Here is a 16,880-nt window from a genome sequence, read left to right on the forward strand (position 1 = left end):
CTACAGCAGACATGCTACATGAACATAATTTAAAAATCTACAACTATGAATATGTTAAATAATTAATTAAAGGATATATTTATGCATAATTTGATTGTCAGCATTTAAAAAAAATTTTTTTATGACAGCAGAGTTTGAAATTCGTATATTCTCTTTAACATGTAGTATGTTCGTTTCTTTTTTGTACTAGAAAAGTTTGCTGTTGAGTCAACTGTTTATTGCTGCTATAAAATAAGTGACAACAGGATCTAATTTCTAATAAGATGTTTCAAAACATTAATTGTACAGTAACAATAATCTGACAAAAGTGTGTATCAGTGGGAGCATGGGCAAGTGTGGCCTGCAGACAGAGAGGGGCAGATGAAGCCAGATGGTATAAGGTAGTGCTTTTCATATTACTATTGTCACAGTGTGTACAGTATAAACTAATATATTTAGTTATTATATTAATATATAATATATTTTTTACTAAACCTGTACGGTATATTGATAATAAGGTTTAATTTTTAAGAAGCACAAATTAAAAAATGCAACATACAAACACAAACAAATGCCTTAAACACAACAAATCTAAACTACTGTAGTATACGTAATATTTAAAATAAAACATAATTTAACATGAATGTTTTTAACACTATTGCATACATGATAAACATGATAATAGTAAATGATCATATCACAAAACCAGAATAACATACAAATTAACTATAATTAACGGTTATCCATTATGAGCAGGTAAAAGTGTTCATTTCACAGCGCTGTAGATGGCAGTCAGATCCTTTGATCCATTGGCAGGTCTACAGAAAGAGAGTAAATGATGACACTAAGATCCACCACATTATCATGCCCAGCTGTACTAGAAGTAACAGATTAGCTCCTCTTACCTGTAGTCAGCACCAGTGTGAGTAAAGCAGACACTAGCATAATTAATTTCATGATCCTCAGACGCAGAAGCTTTTACAGCAGAACAGCCAGAGTCAGTGGCACTCTGGTGTACAATGTTGCCATAAAGATCTGCATCCTGTTTATTTGAGGCTGAATCGAATAGAGGGTTGATTGGATTTTCCACTGCTACATTGCTAATGAAATCTTCCTGGTGGGAGAGCATGAAATCACAGAGATGTAAGAGTAAATAACTAGATTATGAGTTGTGATTGGTCAGAAGTTTTTAATTCTTTTTTAACAACAACTCTGACATTAGTGCAGCTTTAAATCACAGGTTTATATTAAGGTGCTCATTCTTGCATGTTATTGTTCGTGTAGTATCAGCTTATTCACAGGAACATCTACAGCAGACATGCTACATGATCATAATTTAAATAACCACAACTATTAATATGTTAAATATTTAATTAAAGGATATATTTATGCAAAATTTGAGTGTCAGCATTAAAAGAAAATCTTTAGGATAGACAAGTTTACAATTCATATATATATATTCTCTTTAACATGATGAGGTACAGTATGTTCATTTTCTTTTTGTACTAGAAAAAAGAAAGAGAGTTTGGTGTTGAGTCAACTGTTTATTGCTGCTATAAAATAAGTGACAACAGGATCTAATTTGTTTCACAGATGTTTTAAGCCATTAAATGTAACACTAAGTTGACAAAAGTGTGTATCAGTGGGAGTCAAGTGGGATTGCAGTAAGAAAGGGGCAGATGAAGCCAGACGGTATGAATAAATGCTTTTCATCTTACTATTGTCACGGTGTGCGACAGTGATCAGTGTGCATTTAAATATTTTGTCACTCTTTGCTCACTTCGTAGGCTCACTAGGCAGGCAGCCACCCCTTCTGCAGGTGTGCGAAGGGGCAGGGTTGCTAGAAAGGGCACAGCTGATGAATTATCTTTAATGGATCTCAGACTTTAGATGACGTCCGGAGCTTTAAAACATTACCCATTGTTTACATAATGTGCCAAGGGAGGATGCCTATATAAAGCACATTTGCTATCTATTAAACAAGAGGAACTTTCCAACTTACCTTAGACTGAAGAAACTACAAGGGTTGGACAACGAAACTGAAACATTGGCCAAGTTAGTGTTGGAGGTTTTATGGCTGAATTTGACCAGCCTGATCTTCATTGATTGCACATTTAACCAGTAAGAGGAGAGTGTAAAGGTTTAATTAGCAGAGTTTTGCCTAAAATATTGCAGTGCACACAACAGGTGACATATCAGTGTTCAAAAGAGGACAAATTGTTGGTGTGTGTCTCGTTGGCGCATCTTTGGCCGAGATAACAAGTCCTTGTGATGTATCAAGAGCCACAGTATCCAGGATAATGTCAGCATACCACCAAGAAGGACGAAAAACTAGGGTGGTTGTCCAGATGCTGACAGTACAGGGGAGTTTCATACACTTGCTGCCAGTCCTGGCTAGAACACTGTAGCCCTCCTGGCAGACTGAACTTTGAGCGAGTCTCCTCTCCACCATGCTTGCCTGGGGTGAGGGCCTTAAGGCAACAGTGGAAGACTTCATTAACTCGGGATCAGATGGTAACTTCCACCTCCTTTCCCAGTATGTGTGTTGAATGAATGGCTGATAGGGGTGGAACTCATACCCAAGAATGGGCCTATTCCACCTATTATACCCCAGACAGGTTGTCACTCAGAACACCTCTCAACATTATAGAACATAATGGTGTAAGGGTTCTCATAACTCCAGGAACAATATTTAGCTTGTTTTTAGCTCAAACATATCCATGTGGGGTGTACAAAGGGATGTTCCCAAAGAAGCTGTAAAGGGATTCACGTCCCAGCTCTCATTATCTCTAACGTAGTAGGTTGAGTGCGTCTAGACTGAGAGAACAATACACTTATTTACCTGGGCACTTCAATTGTGCCATCAAGTTACTCCTTCTCCCTGTAAACTTAAGTTGTGGCCAACACAAAACTAAGAAAAATTTTATCAGAGGCTTTGAAATCCTCCCATCTCACTGGCAGGAGTGTAATTCTTCTTTGCTTAAAGGAAAGGGGGGGGGGGTCTGAGGTCCTGCATAAATTATTGAGGTCTCAGTGCTATCACAGTGACTTTTAAATAGTTAAACGATGCACAACAGGTATTTGTAACATTAAACAGGAGATTAACATAAGCACTGAAGCTGCACATGCCTGATCCAGCAGGCCAATCCATAGTGCACACCTTAGATATAGGGATTGGCACTGTCCTTTCTACTCTTGAGCCAGAGCACAAATTTTACACTAAATTTAATGAACATTAAGTCTATGACTAGGCCTGAGACAAGAGACTAGAGTAACTAAGATTAAAGAGACTACGACTAATGCTAATGTCAACAACAACAATATCAGAGACAACAATAGACTAAACAGAGACACTAAACAATAGTAATAAAATTAACAGAAAGGTACAGTAAACCAAACAGACACAAGAAAAAGAACTAACTGAAACATGGACTATAAACAACTTATAACAACTTAACACGTACTGTATTAGATTCAATCATGTTGAGATAAACCAAAGAGATCTTGTCACTATGAAAACCGGAAGTATCAGATCAAACATCGCGAGAAGAGAACACAGCGTGTTGAGAAGACAAACGTTTGGCGGGCGTGTGGAAAAGGTAAGCAGGAATTAATTCCCGTCTTTCTAAATAAAAACGAAATACTGAACATAAATGTCACCTGCTGTTTAGCGATGTTTAGTCACGTTATTTTGGTTTAAGCTATTTCTTATATTTTAATCACACTTAAAATACCGACGGTTATATGCGCGTGCTTAATCTGCGGTTCGGTTCTGGTTTGTTTATTTGTTAAATTAAGTATCATGAATTTTAATTGAATATCTATGTCTGTATTTTTTCACAGCAGTTTGTAACTGCAAAGTGTCCTGTCTGCATCTGACTTCAGGAGTTTCCTGACCAACCGTCTCTAACGGTCATATTTAAAAGTCATAACGGACAGTTACAGTATAAAATACAAAACTGAAAGACTTTTGAATGATATTGGAGTATCATAGACATAATTAAATTACATTATAAATGCACAATCCATTGCTATTACAGTAAATGATAAAGATTATGATGTGATAAGTCAACATGATTCTTTCACACAAGTTTAACATGAATTAAATACTTTGGTTACCAATGTACACATTGAAATAAATTTAAAGGATTATTTTTTTTTTTAGTGAATAAACCACTTGGGTACAAGTTGTTATAGGAAATGAATAACTTTTGGGAGGTAACAGTGACTTACTAGTTCCATTAAACTAAAATACAAACACACACAAATACAATACAAAAGTCAACGATAATCTAATTTACCTGTTTACATTTTTGATCTGCTGCTGAACCAGTTATTTTCTTTTTTCTGTAAAACAGAAAAAAAAAGAAATTAAAATGACTTGAGATAAGAAATTAACTTCGGTCTAACACTTAAGTAGTAAACAAAAAAGATGTACAATATGGTTGAAAAGTCCTGTGTAAGAAGGGTACCAAGACCATCAAACATATACCTATGTGGTAGTTTCCCTTCAGTGAAACCTGCAGCCTCAAACCAGTTTATCATTATGATGCCCCATTGAGAATCACAAAGCTTGCTCCATAATATCATGGTCTATTAAGGCTGGAGTGTAAGAACCCAAGGGTCATGCACAGAGAAACCAAATTCCCAAAACTTTATTCCAACATGTGGTGGAAAATCTTTACAGAAGAGTGAAGTTTATAGTAACAGAACAGGAAGAACAAATCTGTACCAAGATATTCAACAAGAACATATGGCTGCTGTAGTCAGAGACACACATATAGTACTTTTGATCATAAAAAAAATCAAAAAGGATTTGGTCAAAGAGAAGTATTTACCAGGTGAAAAAAAAGTCAAACAAACAGAAGTAACAGAATAAGAGTTATTTAACAGAAAATTCTGTCCTTAAACATTTTAGTTTTTTTTATTATTATTATTATTATTATTATTATTATTATTATTATTATTACAGTGCATGAGCTAAACAAAAGTTGCACAGCCTTTTTAAGATTACTAAATTTTAGAGGAATGTGCTGGCCAAACAAAATATTTCACATTGCTGTTTAGTTCACATATTGTGTACCCAGTTCAAAATCTTAAGTTCACTTAACTTGTAATTAAGATATCCAACTTTTCATTGACCCCAAAAGTTAAGTTGTCTCCCATTGATGTAGTTTGTGTCTTCTCTAAAAACAGTTTGCCCTAACAATACCCTGACAATTAAAACATATAAACATTACTTAAAAAACTTTATTATTCCAAAACTAGTCAAACGTAAAACAGTGATCTGCATAAAACAGGAGAAAACACGTTCTATTTTACTTAAAGGTCAATAAAATACCTGGAGACACAAGAAAACTAGCAAATATTTTACTTTTGAAGACTTTTTTCCAAATGTGTCAGACATGCACAAAAAAAGAGTCTCTATGGCAAAAAGAGTTTGTTGCTCTGCAGAATTGTTTTGAGTGTAATATGGCTGATTGAAGACACAGTTCAAAACCAACCAGTTAACATTAAAGATAGTAACAGAAAGCTAATATAAGAGGAAGGTTAAAAACGTACTATAAACTCACTCACTGAATTTTATATGGGGAAGAAAGAATTATGTCTTACCTTAAAAACAAGAAGATGATGATGCAACAAACAGACACAGAAACAGCGACACCAACTCCTGCATACACTACTATGCTCTGAAACCCTGTGTGGATAATGGAGTGATGATCAGTGGTAAATGTTTATCTATGTGATTCAGATTTATACATTTACATCAACACTCTCACCATTTAAAGTGACGGACACTGCAGCTGATCTCTCAGAGCCGTGTTTATTCTGAGCCTCGCAGTAGTACTGTCCACTCTGTAGAGCTCTGTAACTCTGTCCAGATCCTACAGCTGAGGATTCATTCACCTTAAACCAGGTGTAGATCTCCACAGGTGGGTTAGCATCACTGCTGCAGGTCAGAGTTACTGAACTGTCCTCCACTATTTCACCAGAGGGACTGATGGACACTGAGACATTCTTTGGCCGATCTAAAGAGGACAGGAATGTTACACTTTAAAGAAAATCTCTAATAGGTTCAATTGTTACGGGCTGTGAGATGATTTTAATTTTTAACTTACACAGAACATTCAAAGTTACATTGCTGGAGTTGTGATGTCCGACTTCATTACTACACTTGCACTTGTACTCTCCACTGTCCTCAGAGCTGATGCTGAAGATGGTGTAGGTCTTTTCTTTTCCTATTGATGTCATCTCCTTAAACCAGGTGTAGTTCTCCACAGGTGGGTTAGCATCACTGCTGCAGGTCAGAGTCACTGAACTGCCCTCCACTATCTCACCAGAAGAACTAATGTACAGTGAGACATTCTTTGGTGGATCTAAAATAGACATGAAGATGACACATCTCTGAGCACGTAAATCTATAATGGTTTTATCTGTTATTGGCTGTGAGGAGATCTTTAGCATTAACTTACACAGAACATTCAGAGTTACACTGCTGGAGTTGTGATGTCCCACTTCATTACTGCACTTGCACTTGTACTCTCCACTGTCCTCAGAGCTGATGTTGGAGATGTTGTACAGTAGGTCTTTTTATTTTCTACTGATGTCATATCCTTAAACCAGGTGTAGTTCTCCACAGGTGGGTTAGCATCACTGCTGCAGGTCAGAGTCACTGAACTGCCCTCCACTATCTCACCAGAGGAACTGATGGATACTGAGACATTCTTTGGAGAATCTACAAAGTTCCATGAAAAGGGTGAAGAAAGCAATCAATATTCATAAGCAGTGAGTCTGTGAAAGTTTTTTTTTAATTCTTTTATTATTTTCTAAAGACAGTTTTCAACTTATCTCATAAAGACATTGCACATTTAACACACATTTGCACATGGTCTACATTTTGCACACATGGAACTTTGCACATTGTTCTGCTTGTGACTGGACATGGCTTTTCTATTGTATTATATGTATTTACTTGTACATCATTTAAATTTTACGATTAAATTTTCTATTTTTTAATGATTTTGTATATATATATATACTCCTAAAGGATTATTAGAAACACCATACTAATACGGTGTTTGACCTCCTCTCGCCTTCAGAACTGCCTTAATTCTACGTGGCATTGATTCAACAAGGTGCTGAAAGCATTCTTTAGAAATGTTGACCCATATTGATAGGATAGTATTTTGCAGTTGATGGAGATTTGTGGGATGCACATCCAGGGCACGAAGCTCCCGTTCCACCACATCCCAAAGATGCTCTATTGTGTTGAGATCTGGTTACTGTGGGGGCCATTTTAGTACAGTGAACTCATTATCATGTTCAAGAAACCAATTTGAAATGATTCGTGCTTTGTGACATGCGGCATTATCCTGCTGGAAGTAGCCATCAGAGGATGGGTACATGGTGGTCATACTGTAAGTCATGGACATGGTCAGAAACAATGCTCAGGTAGCCCGTGGCATTTAAACAATGGCCAATTGACACTAAGGGGCCTGAAGTGTGCCAAGAAAACATCCGCTGCTTCATCATACAGGGATGAAAGTTAAAAGTCTGTGTAAGTACAAAAAAGAAAAAAAAAGAATCAAAGTATTACCAGCGATCCCCGGATGATAGGGCGAGCACTTTAACACTGCGCCACTCAGGGGCCCCATAAGTTTTATCTCTTACTATGACAATGAAAGCAGTTCAATGTTATACTTTAATTCTTTTTTTTTTCTTTTTTGTACTTACACAGACTTATAACCTTCATCCCTGTATGATGCCCTCAAAGTCAAAAGGTAGTGCTACCACTTTTAACTATTTATTTATTTATTAATTTAGTAAAAACATAGCAAAAATAATCTGATTTTGGTGGTTCCTAATATTAAGCAAGTATAACATCATACAATTTTTTTTTACCAAGCCATTGTTTATTTTATAATAATGAAGCCAAAAAACAAAAAAAAGGGAGCAATACCTAGTATTCCCCTCTTGCTTCCACTGGATTTAAAAGGGTATGTTGCAGCCAGGTGTCACTAGTCAGCAGATCTTGACTAACTGATTATCATCAGAAAAGCAGAAGTTTTGTCAGTTTGCTGGTCTGACAAAAACAAAAAACAATGGTCTTAGAGAAGCAACATCGAGGTGCACATCAATTTGGATAGGGTTATAAACTATTTGGAGCTTAAGATCCTACAGAAATAAATATTATCGACAAGTGAAAACCATTCAAGACAGCTGCCAGTCTTCCCAGGAGTGGACATCCCAGCACGTTTATCCAAAGGTGAGATACAATACTTAGATAAACACAAAACTCCAAGATCTACAGGTCTTGCTGAGCATGTCAAATGTTAAAGTCCATGACAGCACGATTACAACAAGACTGAATAACTATGGTTTGCTTGGACGAGTTGGCAGGAGAAACCTAATGCAAGAACATCATGCAACAGGACAGTCACCCACAGCACACCAGTAAATCTACATCAGAATGGCTAAAAAAATCAAATTATTAAGACTTTAGAATGGCCACACCCTAAATGAAAAGGTGCGGTAGAAGTTTAACAGAGCTGTGAATAAGCAAATGCCCAAAAACCTCAATAAAGCGAAGCAATGTTATAAAGAAGAATGGTCAAAATGATGTAAGAGACTGATTCAGTTTTACAGGAAAATATTACATTAAGTTATTGCTCCTGGAGGTGGATCTACAAGGTATTAAATCATGGGGCAAACTTAGTACTGTATTGCCCAACTTATATTGGTTTTCTTTTTGACTTAATTATTGTTAAATAAATAATGGCTCAGTTAAAAAAAAAAAAAAAAAAATATATATATATATATATATATATATATATATATATATATATATATATATACTGAAAAATTGCGGAGTATATTTTCCAGAGTTAATATTTTTTTCCTCAAAAAGAGTATTTTTTGCTCTATTTTGAGTATACAGATTAAACATTTTCCATAGAGTGGGAGCTAAATCCCAGAGTAACTGTTGTGACTTCTCCCATAACTCTCCTCCAAAAGTTTTGTTTATTCACCATCACTGTCATATGCTGCTGCTTTGGCTTGAGAATAGAATATGCTCTTCTGCTAAATAAATTAAGTGAAATTTTAAGAAGTCTTAGTAATATTTTTCATAATATTCACCCCTGTTTTTAAGTCAGATGTTTTTTTTTTTGGTTTTTTTTTTTTGCATTAATCACTTTGTCATGTTAGACTTAGCACTAGGCCAGGTTAGAACTAGGTTAGACTATATTATCTTTAAAGCAAATAGCTAACATAGCTATAAATTACAAATGTTAACTGACATCAGTCAGTAGGCTAGCAGCCTATCAATATTTAGTCCACAAAAATACTGTGATAGCCTCGAGTTGTGCACCACATCTACTTGACTCAGTATACTGTAGAGTTAAAGCTGCGGTTTGTACGCCTGTGCTCAAAATGTACAAAAATTATACAAGTTAGTACATGATGAATGCATTTTCCAAACCGTGTTTTTGGCTTGTCGTGGATCATTGGGGCTATATATTAGATATTTATATTGAGACTATTTAGACTGGTTTAGGTAGGTACCGCCGCGGTAGCCCAGTGATCCGTCATAGACATAAATAGACATAAAATTAGATTGCTGGAGGCTATTTTGATGTGCATTACTATCCCTATTCGCATAGTAATTTTAAAAAGGTATTTTTAGCATTTACAAGGTTTGTTTGTGATTTTTTTTTTGGTTGTCTGAATCCAGAATTTCGGGGTGTCAAATCCAAATTCACTGTTCTCCTCCTAAAGTTTAGTTTATCCAGCATTTCTGTTAGTGATTGTCATCGGCCGCTGCTGCTGCATTGAAAAGAATGTGCGCTTCAACTGGATGATAAAGTAAGTAAAGTCTTAGTATTTATTTTCTTGATATTTAATCTCTGTATTTAGCTCAGACTATTTCGTCACTTTTTTTTTTTTTTTTTTGCAGGAGTGCTCTGAGTGCCCGAAGTTAAAAAAAAAAAAAAAGCAACTCTGAGCGGAAAAGCTCTCAACGTCATTCATGTTTTTTCTCATTGTCCAATCGAATGAATGCAGAGACGGGCCTTAATTAGGTAATGTTCAACTGCTAGGTGTATTGTTCTGGTAATAGGAGCATTACTTTAATGCAGAAGATGGAAGCGGATATTTGGCATGGATGATTAAAACCCTGGAAAAAGAAGCATCAGAAGGATGGATGAAAAGTGCCCGGCAACCACGAACAGGTGCAAGATTTGATGTTAATTGAATACTTTTATTAGTTTGACTAATATTTATTAGACTTAATATTAGTTTTCAAATAAATATACAACTTGCTTATTTTACTTTTCTCAACATTTGTGACTTGTCTTTGAGGTATTCTTTTGTTCCAAATTGGTCTGTCCTTAAGTCATATAGTGAATGAGGTTTCATGTTACACAGCATCTCTACAGAAAATATTCTCTGTTCTTTTAAAATGCATTTTTTGTTCAAACCTAATTATCACTCTGTGATACAGTATGTGCATGTTTTAAATCTAGATTAATTTATCTAGTTTTGGCATCAATGCACTGTACTTTGGAAAAAACTATATGAATTACAAATGTGGTTTTCATATTGGTCTAAACACTTTAGGTGGACCAACTGCTGACAGGCATCCCTACAAAGAAGACTCCATTCTGACTGAGGACCAAGAGTGTCAGAAAGCAATAGCCCTAATGAAGCATACTGCTGATGAGTCAGTGGTAAAGGAAAAGATGAAGTTAACACTGGGCTAACGCCAGAAACTACTGCACGACCCTAAAGATTCAACTGATATTCTATAATTTTTTCCATGATTCCTGGATATACCAGGCTTGGTATGTGAGACCTAAAACATAAAAACAGGCAAATATGAAATCAAGTGCTATAGTTGTTCTGCAGTAACAGAGATGTGTTAGGTAAACAAACCTACTTTAATTATATTTGACAGATTGATCGAGATTTTGGACTTCTTTTTGGTGGTGCTACCTCTACAAAGTTGTTGGAGAAGTGGTCTACCAACCTAAAACCAAAGGTTATTGCACAGAACCATGGCCTCACACAGACCTGCGAGCTCCAAGAACTCATCCAAAATGCTGAAGCCACTAAAGTTGAAGAAGGTATCTACACTTCAAATTATTTAAAAGGAAGTTATGCATTCATGAAAGCATAAATAGTTTTACCTTGATGAACTTCACAAGATGATCACATCTTCACAAGATGATCACATGCAATAGGGTAAACTGTCTGAATTCACCTGTTTCTCTAACATTTCTACCCTGATCTTTTCACAATGACCTAGTACAGGACTGCATATTTAGAGTTTAATATTGTTTTAATGTGTGAGTCTAAATAACAAAAGCATCTTTGATATGCTGTAGGTAAAGTTGTACTGTATGACTTCAGTTTGGTATCTGTAGAGGTTTCACCTAAATTCCTCCACACATCTGTAGCCATCAAGACTAGCCATGAATGTGCTTTTATACTGTATCTGTGTTCAGTATTAACTAAAGTACTGTGGTTAATGTATTTACATTGGGACTTCTTCCAAGTCAAGTTAAGGTTACGCTCAAACTCTTCTGCCTATCTACCAAATAAATGTGTTTCTTTTTGTGTGTGTGTCTTTAGGTTGGTATAGTTACATGTCTTCCATTCTGATCCTGGTTCACCTTTTGCCACCCTCAAGTCAAGGCCGCAGGAGACCGGGAAAGATCTCAGCTAGACATGCATGTGATCATCTTGTGAAGTTCATCAAGGTAAAATTACTGATTTAAGCTGATCAAAGGACCCTATTTCATAATTATTTTTGTTATTGTGTGAACTTGCTTATTTCTCAGACTTGCTTATTTCCCCTTAAAAATCACTTGACCTCCAAATTGTTTGGAGTACTTGTGTTATTCTTTTCTCTATGTAATATAAAAACTTTGGTGAAATACATAACAGTATCTTTCTTTGTGCTGTTTATTGACTTTTAACTGTTAAGTCACATTGGCACTAATGTGTTTTCATTCTTTCACAGACTGGTACCAGTATCCAAGGGCACTTGGATAGCATTGGTAGAGAGCCTCCAGCTATATCCACTTCCTGTTGGGCCAAAGAAAAGTAGGGTCAATTCTTGGTTCATTGTAATAGACCAACATGCTCTACCCTGTAAGGCTGCTAAACCACTGGCGTGTGTTGTTGATGAGCTTTTCAAAGCTCATTTTGTTTTTGACACTTCATACTGTCAGGAATTGACCAATGTGTATAGCTTTCTGCAAACTATGTGTTGTTCGTCTGAGAGGTTGTAATATTAGATAGAGGTTCTAATATGATCCTGCTACGATCAGATGATTTTTGTTATGTTTTTTTTTTTTTTTTTTACAAAAACATGGAATTAAAGGAGCGTCTCGGGTTACTTTGCTGTAACCCTGTTCCCTGAAAAGGCGGGAACGAGATGCTGCGTGAAAACGCTATGGGGAAACATCTTGTCATGTTGCCGGTTGTGAAGCATGTGTGTATCAAACACGCCAAATTTTGGCTTATATAACCTCGGTCGGGTGACGTCATCTGATGAGACGCACCTGCAGGTTATAAATAGGAGTGAACCGGAAACATTCCTCAGATTGATTTGTCTGAACGGACGTCCGGTCACGTAGGCAGTGCGGCATTGGGACGCAGCATCTCGTTCCCGCCTTTTCAGGGAACAGGGTTACAGCAAAGTAACCCGAGACGTTCCCTTTCAAAGGCTACACTCGATGCTGCGTGAAAACGCTATGGGAACGAGAATACCAACGCCGCCGCACTGCAAGTGTCTGGACCCCAAGGTTGTGTAGCGTGTGCGCACAAAGCCGAGAAGGTCTCAGAACTATATCTGGGAAGCTGACTCGAGGACCTGTGAGCCCAGAGTGGCATGAACATCCAGATTATAAAATCTAACAAATGTGTGCGGAAAAGACCACGCCGCCGCATCACACACTTGCTGCAGGGGAATACCTCCTGCTAGTGCAGTAGATGAGGCGATCCCCCTGGTTAAATGAGCCCTGGTTCCTAGAGGCGAAGTGAACCCACGCGCCTTATAGGAGAGGGCAATAGCATCTCTCACCCAGTGTAGTGGCAGCCGCCCCCCGGTTGCGGCCCCAAAACATGTAAAGGCTGCTCTGACTTATGCCACTGGCTGATGCGGTGGATGTAAATCTGAAGAGCACGTACTGGACACAGTAAATCTCTCCTGCTCTGAAGCTGTAAAAGGCGGAGAACAGAAGGCTTCAAAAACAATAGGGTGCATGTTGAGAATGGAACTTTCGGAAGATAGTTCAGTGAGGATGCAAAATGGCCCTGACTAGCCCAGGGGCGAAGTCTAGGCAGGATGGGGAGACTGACAGATCTCCAATCCTCTCAAAGAGGTAACGGCCATTAGAAAAACCATCTTAAAGGTCAGAAACCTGAGGCGCTGACTTTAGTGGTTCAAAAAGAAGGGTGTCAATTGGCTCTTCGAGCACGATAGATAAAACCCACAAAAGGGACCGTGTCACAGTAACCCCACCAATCAGGACGTGGCAGGCTGAAATAGCAGTTACGTACGTCCTGAGGGTACTAGGGCACAAGCCCGAGGACAATTTTTCTTGCAGAGACGCCAGCACTGAAACATTTCGGCAGTGGACTGGGTCTACCTGCTTCGTTATGCACCAACTTTTAAATACATTCCATTTAAGGGCATAAGCTCTTCTAGGGGAGGGAGCCCTAGCACTTAGAATAGTCTCAATTACGCTGGCTGAAAGACCAGCTTGACTTAGTTGGCCCGTTGTGGCAGGCTGAAATAGCAGTTATGTATGTCCTGAGGGTACTAGGGCAGAAGCCTGAGGACAATTTTTCCTGCAGAGACTCCAGCACTGAAACATTTCGGCAATGGACTGGGTCTACCTGCTTTGTCATGAACCAACTTTCAAATACATTCTATTTGAGGGCATAAGCTCTTCTAGGGGAGGGAGCCCTAGCACTTAGAAAAGTCTTAATTACGCTGGCTGAAAGACCAGCTTGACTTAGTTGGTCCCGTTCAGGGACTGAACGTGAAGGTTCCAAAACTCGGGCCGGGGATGAAATATCGTCCCCTGCGCCTGAGACAGAAGATCCCAACCTCATTGGAATCACCCATGGTGAGCCGTTGAAGAGGGATACTAGATCCGAGAACCACACTCTGGTCGGCCAACAGGGCGCTATCAATAAGAGGCGCAAACACTGTTGATGGACCCTCGCCAAGACTCCCGGGAGCAGAGCTATTAGGAAAGCGCATAAAGGCGTAACCAGGGCCATGTACGTGCCACGGCGTCCAGACCCGGGGTAGCTGGAAGAGTCAGAGAGTAGTAAAGGGGACATTTGCTGATCTTGCGAGGCAAAGAGGTCCACCTCTTCTACCTGAAATCTCTCCCAGATTGACTGACTATTTTGGGGTGGGGTTTCCATTCCCCGTGTGTCAGAGATTGACTGGACAGAACAACTGCTCCCACATTCATATGCCCTGGAATGTAATTCGCCCTGAGGGACAGGAACCTGGTGCGCTAGCTTTTTAGCGGCGCGAGCACAGTCCGCCCTGGCAATTAATATATGAGACTGCCATAGTGTTGTCCACCCGCACTAGGACATGGTAGCCTCCCAACTGCTGGAGGAAGTGCTTTAGGGCCAGAAATAGAGCCATCATTTCGAGGCAATTGATGTGCCGCGCGAGAAGATGGCCTCTCCAGCTCCCTTGGGCTGGACGGTCATCTAAGACCGCACCCCAGCCCATAAGGGAAGCGTCTGTCGTTAGCATCTGTGACGACAAGACGAACTTAGAGTGGGACCCAAAGTCAGAAACCGGGGTCTGAACCACATAGGAAGGGTACGAAGCACCTGGCGCGTAACCTTTATTGGGGATTGGCCCTAGAGTGAAATCCCCTGGTTTTTAGCCACAACTAAAATGCTCTCATGTGCAGAAGACCCAAAGGTGTCACCGTGGATACAGCTGCCATAAGAGCTAAGATCTATGAAAGTGATGGTCACTTTCCGGTCTAGCTTGATTTCCTTGAGGGTGTTGAGAATGGATTCGACACGAGCGGGAGACAGCTGTGCCCGCTTACGATCGAATCCCATGTGACACCCAATATGTTGTCCTCTGAACAGGAAAGAGCACGCTTTTCATGGTGTTGGGTCTCAATCCTAAGAAACAAAGATGAGCTAGGATGACATGCTGATGTCAAAGCGCTAGCTACTGAGACTGGGCCAGCCAGTCGTCTATGTAATTCAAATACGGATGCCCTGGAGTCGTAAGCGCCAGAACTACATCCATGCATTTCATATATGTGCGGGTGAGAGAGCTAGACCAAATGGAAGGACCCGATACTGGTAAGCTTCGCCCCCGAAAGCGACCTTAGGAACCTCCTGTGTTGTGGCAATATTTCTATATGAAGTAAGCGTCCTTCAATCGATTGTCCCAAGTCAATCGCTTGGTAGGACTTGAGAGCAATCACTTTGACAGTCAATATTTTGAAGCTGTATTTATTTATTTTAAATAGCAGAACAGCCCGCCAAAAATCTAAAAATTGGACGTAGCCCCCGTTCCTCTTGGGAACCAAGAAATACCGACTGTAGTAGCCTGACTCACTGTCTGGTAGGGGGAACATGTTCCATGGCCCCATTTCCCAGCAACTTCTGTCAGCAGATGCGCACTTTCCGGTTTCACGGAAGTGGAGACCACGCCGTTGAAACACGGAGGGTGATGTGAGAACTGCATCCTGTAGTTTCTCTCTACAGTGCTTAGTACCCAAGGAGATATGCTTGGCAGTAGTTTCCACGCTGCCAGTTTCTCTGAAAGGGGCAAAAGTCTCGGCGGCTTGGTTAAACGGGGGGGCAATGTTAGATGTTCGGCATCCTGAAACATGGCAGGAAAAACCGAAGAGCTAACACTTTATTGGAGACTGGTGTTGCCCGAAACACCAGTGGTGGCGGAGCAAAAACACCGACCTCCTGGGGTGCCAGGGAGAACACTTCATTCTCAAAAGGAATTCTGCATGCCTCTTCCCATTGGGGGGCCACCCCCATGGTCCTGGGCACATGAACCTCAGGGCCTCTTTCTAAAGAAGACAATATGCCAGTCTGAGCTCTTTTGAGGTGGATTGCGAAGTGCAGGCACGACGCACCCCAATCTTTATGAGGGGGGGCCGGCTCAAAAACACTCTCCTTGTGTGTTTCTCGCCTTGCAAGCGTCTGACCCAGTTGAGACTGGGTGGCCGACAGTCCCGACTCCTGAGCACGGCGGGGAAGGAATTTCCGAAGGCTTGTTCATATAACTTTGCCTCATGAACCTAGTGGCGAACAAGTTAACGACATCGCCAAACAGGCCGGAAGGCGAAATAGGGGCATCAAGGAGGAATGCGCAATCCTATGCTTGATGCCGCTGAGATTCAAGCCATAAGTCTGTGGCCAGGCATTATTTCAGAACGTCCTATCTTGAAGAGCCCCGCCAGTACTCAAGTCTCTCAGCAGGTCAGCCTGGTAGACCTGCAAAACCGTCATGGTGTGCAATGGAGCACCAACCAGACCTGCTGCCTGAAAAGCTTTTCCCTCCAGGGAAGATAAAAGTCTACACAGCTTGAAAGGAAGTAATAGCTTTTCAGGGAGGATGATGTCCCAGGAGAGAGATAGCCTGGAAGCGTCTCTTCTATCTGGGCGTCATCATATAACCCCGTGCTTCCACCTCAACTATATTTACTAAAGTAGATGGCAGGAAAACACAGAATAGATACAGCTTACTCCATGAAAGGGTTAACTCATATGGAGATTGCTAAGAAAAAGGGAGAGAGCGTTGTTGAGGCTCCGCCCCCCGGCCACCCGACAGAACCTGCCGTTTAATGTTTTTTTTTTTTTTTAAAGTGCTTGGGTGC

At 39.7% G+C, this 16,880-nt stretch overlaps 1 pseudogene; it reads right to left on the bottom strand.

The window, feature by feature from the left end:
* The window catches only part of LOC128506994 (B-cell receptor CD22-like), a 56,230-nt pseudogene that overhangs the window by 21,682 nt on the left and 17,668 nt on the right, over positions 1-16,880 (bottom strand).

Source organism: Clarias gariepinus, chromosome 18 (assembly GCF_024256425.1).
Source record: "Clarias gariepinus isolate MV-2021 ecotype Netherlands chromosome 18, CGAR_prim_01v2, whole genome shotgun sequence".
NCBI lineage: Eukaryota > Metazoa > Chordata > Actinopteri > Siluriformes > Clariidae > Clarias > Clarias gariepinus.